Below are 12,581 nucleotides of genomic sequence, written 5' to 3'. Positions count from 1 at the left end.
ATTATGCTCTTATTTCTGAAATTTTCTTAATCGATTACTCTGCTGGGGTTCTCTCCCACTAGCCTTAATCCTCCCACCCCCTCACACACATACTTTTAATAATAATATGACATGATGAGTTTTCATGACAGAAATATTTCACATGATAATCAATAGGTTGCGCAAAATTAAGTTAATGAATGAAATATGTAAGGTGAGATTTGAGCGTATCTGGAATTCAAGGCTGAGTTGTTTATTAGACACGTACAGAAAACTATTTATACAGCCTTCCTGCTGGATTCAAAGTGTAGTATCAGTCTGTTTTTAATGTAAAACAATATTTAACACAAAATACGTATTGTATGCAAAATATAGGTTAATAAATAAAATATGACACATGAGATTTGATAACATCTGGAATTCAAGATTGAAGTTTTTTGACAGGTTATTATATAGGCAATTTGTATGTACATTATTAAAATAAATGTTGTGGGGTGTCCACCTTAAGGATAATAATGAAGTCTTCAATTTACAATAAAGACCGGAAGAATTTGCCTTTCGGCATTAGCACACAAGGCATATAATAACACTCTTTATTCTTTTGTTTCCCCTAAATGACGTCTTTCTTCTGAACCATTACAGGGACCAGAACAATAAACATTAGCATTAGAAGATTATGTCAGGAGTGTAGTACTTTCTAGAGCAGTAGAATGATCCAAACATTTTTTTAGTTACCATTAGCAACAGATTTGATGTAGGTTTTTCATTTCAGGTCTGAAGCCTATGGGTAAAATTGTGCCAAAATCGTTGGTCTGTTTGTGTTTTTGCACTTTTCTCAATACCTTCGCATTGAATTAAAAAAAAAAAAAATTGCACAAACATTAGTCATGGTAAAAGTATATTTTTGCTAGAATGGCTTTTTCAACTCGTGTAGAAGTACATTGGGCAATTTGATCATTTCTGTGCGTGCTTAGCTTTTTGTTTCCGTTCGCCATGCACACGAGAAAATATAAGCCAGTTATGAATTCAATAGCAATTTGGTTCAATTAATTGCATGGAATGTACAATGCGTACAACAGGGTTGATATGCCGTAAAACAGGAGGAAAAATTTGATGAGGAAAACTATTGGGAAAATAAAGCCTGGGGTGGGATATGGAAGGAAAAATAAAGAAAGAGGATGGAAAATCATAATGAAGCTGAACAAAGCGAGGAAGGAAAGCCGTGTTTAACAAACGGAATAACTGGAATGGAAGTAAATAAGGAAATATAAAGCAGTAATAATAATCAATAAAAAGGGAAATAATAATAATAATAATAATAATAATAATAATAATAATGAAAATAATGATAATAATGATAATAAAAATAATGATAAAAATAATGGTAATAATAATAATAATCATAATAATAATAATAAAAATTATAATAATTATAATAATAATGGTAATAATAATGATTAAAAAATAATAATAATGATAATAATAATAAAATAACGATACTGATAATAATAATAATGATAATAATAAAAATAACGATACTGATAATAATAACGATAATGATAATAATAATGATAATAGAAATAACGATAATGATAATAATAATAACGATAATGATAATAATAATAATGATAATAGAAATAACGATAATGATAATAATAATAATGATAATGATAATAATAATAATAATAAATTAACGATAATAATAATAAATTAACGATAATAATAATAATTATAATAAAAATAACGATAATGATAATAATAATAATGATGATGATAATAATAATAATAATAATAATAATAATAAATTAACGATAATGCTAATAACAATGATAACAATAATGATGATAGTGATAATAATAATAACGATAATGATAATAATAATAATGAAAATAATAATAATAATGATGATAGTGATAATAATAATAACGATAATGATAATAATAATAATAATGAAAATAATAACAATAATGATGATAATAATAATAATAAAATAATGATAATAATAATAATGAAAATAATAATAATAATGATGATAGTGATAATAATAATAACGAAAATGATAATAATAATAATGAAAATAATAACAATAATGATGATAGTGATAATAATAATAACGATAATGATAATAATAATAATGAAAATAATAATAATAATGATGATAGTGATAATAATAATAACGATAATGATAATAATAATAATGAAAATAATAATAATGATGATGATAATAATAATAATAAAATAATGATAATAATAATAATAATTATAATAAAAATAACGATAATGATAATAATAATAATGATAATAAAAATAACGATAATAATAATAAAAATAACGATAATAATAATAATAATAATAAAAATAACGATAATGATAATAATAATGAAAATAAAATGACGATAGTAATAATAATAAAATTAACGATAATGATAATAATAATAATGATAAAATAACGATAATGATAATAATAATAATGATAATAATAATAAAAATAACGATAATAATAATAATAAAAATAACGATAATGATAATAGTAATAATAATAAAATTACGATAATGATAATAATAATAATGATAAAATAACGATAATAATAATAAAAATAACGATAATAATAATAAAAATAACGATAATAATAATAAAAATAACGATAATGATAATAATAATGAAAATAAAATGACGATAGTAATAATAATAAAAATAACGATAATAATAATAATAATAATAAGATTAATAAAAATAACGATAATAATAATAATAATAAAAATCACGATAATGATGATAATAATAATGATAATAAAAATAACGATAATAATAATAAAAATAAAAATAAAGATAATAATAATAAAAATAACGATAATAATAATGATAATAATAATGATAATAATAATAATAAAAATAACGATAATAATAATGATAATAATAATGATAATAATAATGATAAAAATAACGATAATAATAATGATAATAAAAATAACGATAATAAATAATAATAATTATAACGATAATAAATAATAATAATAATAATAAATAATAATAATAATAATAATAATAAAAATAACGATAATAATAATAATGATAAAAATAACGATAATAAATAATAATAATAATAACGATAATAATAATGATAATAATAATGGTGATAATAATAATGATAATGATAATAATAAAAATAACGATAATAATAATAGCGATAATAAATAATAATGATAATAATAATAATAATAATAATAATAATAATAATACTAATAATAATAAACGTTTAGTAAAAAAGTCAAAAAGAAAAAAAAATAAAGTTGGTAGAATACCACAAAATATTAATAATTAAATAATTAAATAACAGAAAGGGGCAAAATAGGTAGAAAATAATAATAATAATAATAATAATAATAATAATAATAATAATAATAATAATAATAATAATAATAGTAATAGTAATAATAATAATAATAATAATAATAATAATAACTAGCGGGACCTTTGGAAATTCCACAGCAGCATTTTTCTTGGATATGGTACTAATCATGTCAATATTTTTTTATCATTTGTAACTCACTATTTCGCACACCTTACTAAAAAAATAACTTTGATATATTGTATAGGCTGATTATTTCATTACAAACACAGACATCGATTAACTCACATTTCATCATTCTTCATTTTTCATTCTTGGATATGTTACTAATTTCGACAATAATTTTTTAAATATTTTTAAGCAACATTATCGCCCAACCTTCCTAAATATTAACTTTGATATATTTGCTGGGATGCTTATTTCATTTCAAACAAACCAATCAATTAACCTCCATTTCATAATTTTTCATAATTATTGGATATGTTACTAATTTCGGCAATCATTTTTCATGATTTTACCCACATTATCTCCCCCCCCTGCTTAATAAAATAATAACTTTGATATATTGTCTGGGCTTATTATTTCATTACAAACACACTAATGCATGAAATCACATTTCATCATTATTCTTAATTCTTGGATATTTTACTAATTTCGACAATCATTTTTTAGCATTTAAACCGATGCCATCACCCCTCTCCTTACTAAAATAATATCTTTGATGTATTGTCTGGTCTGATTATTTCATTGCAAACACATTATTGCATTGAATCACATATTATCATTTTTCGTAATTCTTGGATATGTTACTAATTTCGACAATCATTTTTCATAATTAAAACCACCCTATCGCTCTCTCTTACTAACATAATAACTTTGATATATTGTCTGGACTGATTATTTTATTATAAACACACCGATCGATAAACTCGCTTTTCATCATTTTTCATAATTCTTGGACATGTTATTAATTTCGCCCATAATTTTTTGTAATTAAAACCATTCCTATCGCCCTCTTTTACTAAAATAATAACTTTGTATATATTGTCTGGGCTGATTATTTCATTACAAACACACCAATCAATCAACTAACATTTCATCATTTTTCGTAATTCTTAGATATGTTACTAATTTCGACAATTTTTCATAATTTTAGCCCTCTTTATTGCCTTTCCCCTTACTTAAATAATAATATTGATGTATTGTCTGGGCTGATTATTTTATAATAAACACACCGATCAGTTAACACACATTTTACCATTTTTCGTTATTTTTGGATATCTTTCTAATTTCAAGAATATTTTTTTATAATATGAACCATCTTCATCGCCCTCTCTTACTAAAACATTACTTTGATATATTGCCTGGACCGATTATTTCATAAAAAGCACAACTATTTATTAATTTACATTTCATAATTTTTCATAATTCTCGGATATGTTACTAATTTTGACAATAACTTTTTATATTTTCTGCTCACACTAATAACCCCACACTACTAAAATAATAACTTTGATATATTTTCTGTGCTGATTATTTCATTTCAAACACACTAATCAATTAATTCACATTTCATCATTTTTCATAATTTTTGGATATGTTACTAATTTCAACAATCATTTTTCATCATTTTACCCGCATCATCGCCCCTTTACTAAAATAATAACTTTGATATATTGTCTGGTCTGATTATTTCATTGCAAACACACTAATTCATTAAATCACATATTATCATTTTCATAATTCTTGGATATGTTACTAATTTCGACAATAATTTCTCATAAATTTAACACACCTTATAGCCTTCTTACTAAAATAATAACTTTGATATATTTGCTGGGCTGCTTATTTTATTACAAACACATCAATCAAGTATCTCACATTTCATCATTTTTCATAAATCTTGGATATGTTACTAATTTCGGCAATCATTTTTTATAATTAAAAACCCACATTATGCGCCCTTCCTACAAATATAAGAACTTTGATATATTGTCTGAGCTTATTATTTCATTACAAACACACCAATCAAATAACTCACATTTCATCATTTTTCATAATTCTTAGATATGTTACTAATTTCGACAATAATTTTCATAACTTAAACCCACTATGTCGCTCCCCCTTACTTAAATAATAACTGTGATATATTGCCTGGGATGATTATTTAATTACAAACACATCAATCAATTCCGGGTATTCTCATAGTATATATTTTCCACCTATCTTATCCAATCCCGGGTGATGCCGCATATTCTGCTAGTATATATCTTTCACTTATCTAATTCGATCCTGGGCGACACTGGGTATTCTGCTACTATTTGTTTTCCACTTATCTCATTCAATACTGGGCAACGCTTTTTGCTAGTATATATTTGCGCTTATCACATTCAATCCCGGGTCTGACTTCATGTCCGCCACCCCACTGTTAAAAAATGTACATGAAATGAAGTAATGTTTTAATCGTAAACTGTTTCAGCCATTTCCGGGACTGACTTCATATCCCCCAACCCACTGCTAAAAATATACATGAGATAATGTAATGCCTAAATAGTAAACTGTTTCAGCCATTTCCGGGAGTACTCCATATCTCGCACCCCACTGTTAAAAATGTACATGAAATGAAGTAATGTTTAAATCGTAAACTTTTTCAGCCATTCCCGGGAACAACTTTTTATCTCCCATCCTACTGTTAAAAAATACATTAAATAAAGTAATGTCCAAAACGTAAATGGTTGCAGCCATTTCCAGGACCAACTTCATATCCCCTACCCCACTGTTAAAAATATACATGAAATAAAGTAATGTTTAAATTGTAAATAGTTTAAGTAATTTCCGGGACTGACTTTATATCCCCCACTCCACTGTTTAAAATATACTTGAAATAAGTAATGTTTAAATCATAAACTGTTTCAGCAGCTTTTCGAAATTAATGCATAAAAACATTAAGACGGTTAGGGATTAGGTAACAATTGCTTCAACATGAATTTCTGAGTGCAGTATCAGTCTCAGTATTCCAGTGGCTTAAATCCCCCCTTTTTTTGGTCTTGGTTAATGGAGGAGAAATCCTTCATTACTGATACAATTTTTATTTTTGTTATTGATCAGAGTACCCCTTTTGGAGAGCTGATTTCCCCAAAAATTTTTAACTGACCTCATGTCCAACCCCGTCTTTGTGGAGAGGCAAGTAAACAACAAAAAAAAAATAAGCAGAAGGGGCATTTTCAAGGGCATCTTATAATTAATCAGAAGAGACATTTCCATGGCATTTTGTAATTAATCAGAAGGGACATTTCCAGGGCATTTTGCAATTAAACCAGAAATTACTTTTCCCAGTTACTTTTGTAATATTAAAACTTTGTTTTGTTATATTAAACATAGTACCTATTCACAATGCCTGCCTATGGGACAGATTTTGACACCAGGGTCGTTTTTAACGTGGAGAAAAAATTGTTTTCGTCGAAAAGGATTTCTCCTCCACCAAGAGAAAAGAAATTGAAAGTAGCATCTGAAGAACAGATACTATACTTTGATCTTAGCCAAAAGGCCAAGAAAGACAAATCATTTTTATTCGCTTTGCCTCAACAGCGACACCAATTTTTTTGTTTTATTACTCAGCTTTCCTTTTTAGGAAGATGATAACGGACGGAGCGATAAGCATCATCATCATCATCATCATCATAATAATAATAATAAAACATTAATAATAAAAATAATAATTAGAAGAACAAGGATAAGAAGATTAATTAAGATTAATAATAAGATTAATAATAATAATAATAATAATAATAAGATTTATAATAATAATAATAATAATAATAAGATTAATAATAAGACTAATAATGATAATAATAATGATAAGACTAATAATAATTATAAGATTAATAATAATAATAATAATAAGACTAATAATAATAATAAGATTAATAATAATAATAATAATAAGACTAATAATAATAATAATAAGATTAATAATAATAATAATAATAATAAGATTAATAATAATAATAAGATTAATAATAATAATAATAATAATAATAATAAGATTAATAATAATAATAATAATAATAATAATAATAATAAGATTAATAATAATAATAAGGCTAATAATAAGATTAATAATGATGATAATAATAATAATAATAATAATAATAATAATAAGGCTAATAATAATAATAATAAGATTAATAATAATAAGATTAATAATAATAATAATAATAATAATAATAATGATAATAATAATAATAAGATTAATAATAATAACATTAATAATAATGATAATAATGATAATACTTAAATAACAGAAAGGGACAAAATAGGTAGAAATTAATAATAATAATAAAAATTAATAATAATAATAATAATAATAAGATTAATAATAATAATAATAATAATAATAATAATAATAATAATAATAATAATAATAATAATAATAATTTAATTAAATAACAGAGCAAGAGTAAAAAAAAATAAGAATTGAAAAAAGACTTAAAGAAAAACAGGCATTCCATCATATTTCTCATTTCATTCTTGCATTACTTCCCCTGTTTTCTAGACAGTGATAGATGATTTGGCGTTCCTGATGAAATAGCTTCCAACAGATATTACGTATTATAATATATAAGTAATATTTTAATATTATTTTTTATTATTTATTATTAACATTTCATTGTGAACAATTCTTATTTTTATTTAAAAATTGTGTAATATTTATTTCTTGCACTATTAACCTTCTTTTTTATGTGAAACTGTGAGAAATTAACTGTGAGAAATTAACTGTGAGAAATTAATCTCACAAACTCAATACTCCCTGACAGAGGCAAAATAATTCCACAAATTACAAAACCATACGTTTAAACTCAAATTTTATTCAGTTATAACAGCAAAGAAAAGTTATTAATCCTGGTACAGTCCTTGCAAAACGGTGGGTCAGTTTTGCCTCCCAAACAGTGAGCCAGTACTTAACTCCTTCTGGTGGAGTGGTAGTTCGGTTTTCCTTTGAAAAGGTCCATGATAATTCATGGTGTTCTCGGCAAGAGTTCTGGTGCCTTTAATTAGGCATACATCGAGTCCCTTGGGACTCTAATTGAATTGAGAAAAGTTCAAACATTTAGTAGATGTAAACATGATGAAAATGTTCAAATGATGCCATCCTCTAATCGGGATATCTTCGGCACAATATGAAGGTGTCTCTACTTGTAGAGATTTCAAATCCTTTTTCACCAAACATTTAGGTGATATAACACGAAGAAATTGTTGCGGCTTCATTCTCGATAAGGCATTCTTCTTGGAGCCGACCTTTGGTGAGTCTTTCTTGTCGGGTGTTTATCGTAGACTGAAAGGAAAAGAAAGATTACAAAAAAAGGCACCAAGTAATTAAGTTGGCTCATACAAATAAACCAATCACAGGCCGACTACTAGAACTGTGCGCAGGCGGTCTAAACCAATGAATCATGGCGTGTAACTAGAAATTTCTCACAAAACATTTTTAAAGCTAAATAAACAATTTCTTTTTACAGAAAAGTATCATTCTTACGCGAAACTATTTATAATAAAAATAATAATTCGTCTAAAATTGATGAATTTCTTCAGTTAGAATATCTGTTAGAAGATGTTTCGTCGAGTACATCAAATCAGCTACCACCGTTTAGAAAACAGGGGAACTAATGCAAGAATGAAATGTATCGAGAAATATGCCGGAAAACAAAATAAAGCTGATGATAAAATAAAAGGAAAGAGAGATATTTTACAACATCGGAAAGAACCAAAATAGGCAGGAATGGAAATGATTAAATAAATAAATAAATAAATAATAGTAATAACAATAATAATATTAATATTAATAATAATATTAATATTAATAATAATAATAATAATAATAATAATGATAATAATAATAATAATAATGATAATAATAATGATAATAATAATAATAATGATAATAATAATGATAATAATGATAATAATAATAATGATAATAATAATAATAATAATAATAATGATAATAATAATAATAATAATGATAATAATAATAATAATAATAATAATAATGATAATAATAATGATAATAATAATGATGATAATAATAATAATAATAATAATAATGATAATAATAATAATAATAATAATAATAATAATAATGATAATAATAATAATAATAATAATAATGATAATAATAATAATGATAATAATAATAATAATGATAATAATAATAATAATAATAATAATAATGATAATAATAATGATAATAATAATAATGATAATAATAATAATAATAATAATAATAATAATAATAATAATGATAATAAATGAATTAAAAAAAGAGTCAAGAAGAGTAAGTAAAAAAAAAATACTGAAAAAAAAGAAAAAAAGAACAAAGCTGATAAACTAAATGCAAAGGGGAGGGCCGAAGTATCTAGAAAATCAAAAAGAACGAAAATAGTCAGGTACTAAATTAATAAAACATTATAATAATAAATGAATTTTAAATAACGGTCAATAGATGTAATTAAAAAAGAATGGGGGAAAAGAACAAAATAAAGTTACTAAAATAAAATGGAGAGAAAAGAGAAGGAAGAATGGTATCTAGATAATCAGAAAGAACAAAATAGGCAGGAATATAAAAAAAAGAATAAGAATAATAAGAATAAAGAAAGAAAGAAACGTGAATGTCGAAACAGAGAGAAAGAAAAAATAATGGAAAGGCAGGGAAGAAAGGATATAATAAAGCTAATAAAAGACAATGACAACGGGAGAAAGGAAACGGAAGAAAGCTATAGACAAAATTAGAATTAACAAAAATTAACAAAACATAACAATAATAATAAAAAAGGAGAAGAGGTCGAGTAAGGAAGGGAGATAACTGGGCATACCGGGATGTGGGAGATGATATAAAATAAAAATGAAATGATATTAAAACCTTTTCTTGCCCAATTGCGATTCAGGTTTCAGTACAAGGACTGCTTGCTGGTATTTTTACAGGTAAACAGCCCTTGTCTACTTCCTTTGCGTTCCTGAAAATAAATAACGCCTGGTGGCATAAGAATCAAAGAAACTGTGTCTGCATTGTCAAAGCAAAGGGTTAAGGGCCTCATTTTGGGGGGATTTAAAAAAAGTTTTTTTTTTTTTTAGATACATTGAAAAATGGGTATTGTTTGGTAAGGGTTTCTCTTTTGCATGGAAGCAGGAATAGAAACACTGGAATAGTTGAAGGATTCAAACACTTTGATGACATACAAAAGCAGACAATGGAAATCAGCCGATAGGCCAGCATTCGTTCAAATGGGCAAGAAGATCAGAGACAGCATGAAGCTCAGAACAGAAGCAGCGGAGATCTGATATGGAACGGAATAGAGACTTTGAGAGTTGGTTCAGGGTATTATGATCCATTGAAGGGCCTGAGTACATATAACAACAAACATATATTTTGTAAAAACATTGAAATAAATAAATATGGGAAAGAATTCTGAACAGTAAGGAGCATCCATAGAATATATAACAAGAGCGAATGCATTATAAACATCATCAGAAATGATTGAATAAAACTTTTTTTTTTAGTTATGGAAGACTATAATAACTTATAATCTTGTATAATTATTTGTACGGCATAATCCCACTGATACGTCAGTTCTCGAAATTAAGTAATACTTAGGCAGATGTCGGTAGCACAGTGCTTAATGACACGGACTGGCAACTTTACCATGAGATAGTCCTGCCTATATAGTTAAGTGGTTTATGACACGAACTGACGACCTGGGTGTATCAAGTTTAATATCAGTTCGTTCCACAGAAACAATTTCATTTATGAATTTGGCGACTTTCATACAGTCCCTCCTGTAAGTAACCAAAGCCTTTCTAGAAAGAATTCTAACTAGGACAATATCCGGGAAACCAATGCCAACAATAGAATCACCTGATTCATATGAAATTAATGGGTAGCATTGAATTTGATCAGTACCAAATGAGTGGCCATCGGGGATACCAAACATTGTAGGTGGAAGTAGGGTTAAAACCTCTCTGCAAAAAAAGAGCATCGGCTCTGGAGATATTTTTAACATGTACTTCAGTATGCCCTACTAGTCTAGACATGTGTTGGCACAACAGAACAACTTAACCCTAGGTGGAACTTCCATAATCAATCTAATCGGTCACACACTGTCAACCAATCTCCAACCCCTGTCCCATCTCTGCAATATTGTATCCCTGTGTTTGTTTTACAAGTACTTTAATGGAATATGCTCTGATGATGATATAGCACTTGTGCCCCCTTGACATTCATACTCCTGGTTAACTTTACAAGCAGCAAAATCACATGCTTTCACTGCATATGCCCTCCCCGAGTCTTTTACACTGAAAGTTTATTCCCTCAAACTGCTATGCTTTAAAATTCCCTCCTGTATCCCGCTTCTCTCACTGTACTGACATGCAGACATTTAAATGTAATGTTAATAGATATCTTGTTGCCTAACTTGCTACTTAGAGTGTCTCTGTAGGCATGGCTCCTAATTAAGAGTAACCTTTACGTCTCAGTTTCAATTTACTTTGTTTGCCGTGAATATGACTAAAAAAAATATAATACGACGAAGATCTTTGGAGAAAGTAAGCAAGTAGTTTTATTTTTATTACATTTTTTTCAGCTTTCCTTAACATTAGCTGAGTCTAATAGTGCTATGACAACAAAAGCATTCCATAAGAATCCAACCTTTCTTCACTGTTGTAGAGAGAGTGGCAATGTGGGTAGCCTTTTTTTTTTACATGGTAGTCACCACTTATCAAGGCCCGCAAGCCACTCAGGGATAAGGATTATTGCGTGTACAGTAATCAATAGGATAATATCATAGTAATCGTTAGTAATGGAGATTTGATAAAGTGTTTTACTTAAGGGGGGCTGTTCAACTGGAATTTGTTTATGTTGGTCTTGAAGACATCTAAGTTGTAGTCAAGTGGGAAACAGGCAAACGGAAGAGAGTTCCACAGGCGTGCACTTCTCAGAAAGAAGCTTTGTTCATGGAATCTACGTTTTGATTTAGGCACAGATAAAGAATGGGGAAGATTATTGACAGTGGTTTCAGCTAGACAGGTGTTTTTCGTGAAAGATTGGCGAGGGTGGACCAGAGATTGGAGCTCAGACGAGCACTTGCCATGGAAATAACGATAAAACAAAGACAGAGCTACCTGGCTAACAGGAATTTGGTAAAAGGATTCAGCATCAGGATCTGTCGTATTCTGGTCGTCTCTGCCTCTGCGTGTGGT

At 26.6% G+C, this 12,581-nt stretch overlaps 1 protein-coding gene and 1 pseudogene across 7 annotated transcripts in view; both read right to left on the bottom strand.

Moving 5' to 3' along the window:
* LOC145294057 (regulator of G-protein signaling 7-like) overlaps positions 1-12,581 on the bottom strand; it is a 728,168-nt gene that overhangs the window by 116,658 nt on the left and 598,929 nt on the right. The window lies entirely within an intron of this gene.
* Positions 6,751-6,889, bottom strand: LOC145294325 (U2 spliceosomal RNA; annotated as a pseudogene).

The sequence above is a fragment of the Euprymna scolopes genome, chromosome 15 (assembly GCF_053919585.1).
Source record: "Euprymna scolopes isolate OS-2025 chromosome 15, ASM5391958v1, whole genome shotgun sequence".
NCBI lineage: Eukaryota > Metazoa > Mollusca > Cephalopoda > Sepiida > Sepiolidae > Euprymna > Euprymna scolopes.
Note: the sequence above shows the minus strand (reverse complement) of the source record. Positions and strands in the feature narration are given on the sequence as shown.